At 40.4% G+C, this 679-nt stretch overlaps 1 non-coding gene across 1 annotated transcript; it reads right to left on the bottom strand.

The window, feature by feature from the left end:
- Positions 1 to 234: 234 nt before the first annotated feature.
- On the bottom strand, positions 235 to 353 carry LOC134930027 (5S ribosomal RNA). The gene has a single exon (XR_010178660.1). It is a non-coding gene; the product is annotated as a 5S ribosomal RNA (ribosomal RNA).
- Between the last annotated feature and the right edge of the window lie 326 nt (positions 354 to 679).

Below are 679 nucleotides of genomic sequence, written 5' to 3'. Positions count from 1 at the left end.
TGCAATCCATCACGATAAACAGATGGCGCCTGACTGAGAAGTCCGCCCAGTGTTCTAGGAACACAAACCCTTCTTTCCTGCACCAATCCCTAAACCACACATTTACCTCGCTAATCTCCCACTGCCTCCCTGGACTAGCGCATGGCACAGGTAATATTTTGGAGAATATTACCTTAGATGTCCTTGCCTTAAGTTTCTTGCCTAAGTCCCTATAGTCTTTCTTAAGGACATCCCTACCTACAGCACCTGGTATTCCCAGGTGGTCTCCCATCAAAGTACTAACCAGGCCCAACACTGCTTAGCTTCCAAGATCAGATGAGATTGTGCCTATCCAGTGTGGTGTGGCTGTAGGACTAGAATTCTACATGCCCTATTAAGGTTATCTATTCCAGGGGTGCGCGCAATTGCAACTATTTGACTTTATTCGCTATATAATATATTAGTTTCACCTTTTAAATTGAATTACTGAAATAAATGAACTTTTGCACGATTTTCTAATTTTCGGAGTTTCACCTGTATGCTAGTGCAGTTTTGTATTATATTTTCATGGAAATATTCAGCAGTATAACAAATATAGTGTAACCTAGATGTATGTTATAGGCCCTACACATTAGGCGATTTCACTGAATGATATGAACGTTCTTGTTCATTAATGAGCAAGAACTCTTTCATATCATTC

Source organism: Pseudophryne corroboree, chromosome 5 (assembly GCF_028390025.1).
Source record: "Pseudophryne corroboree isolate aPseCor3 chromosome 5, aPseCor3.hap2, whole genome shotgun sequence".
NCBI lineage: Eukaryota > Metazoa > Chordata > Amphibia > Anura > Myobatrachidae > Pseudophryne > Pseudophryne corroboree.
Note: the sequence above shows the minus strand (reverse complement) of the source record. Positions and strands in the feature narration are given on the sequence as shown.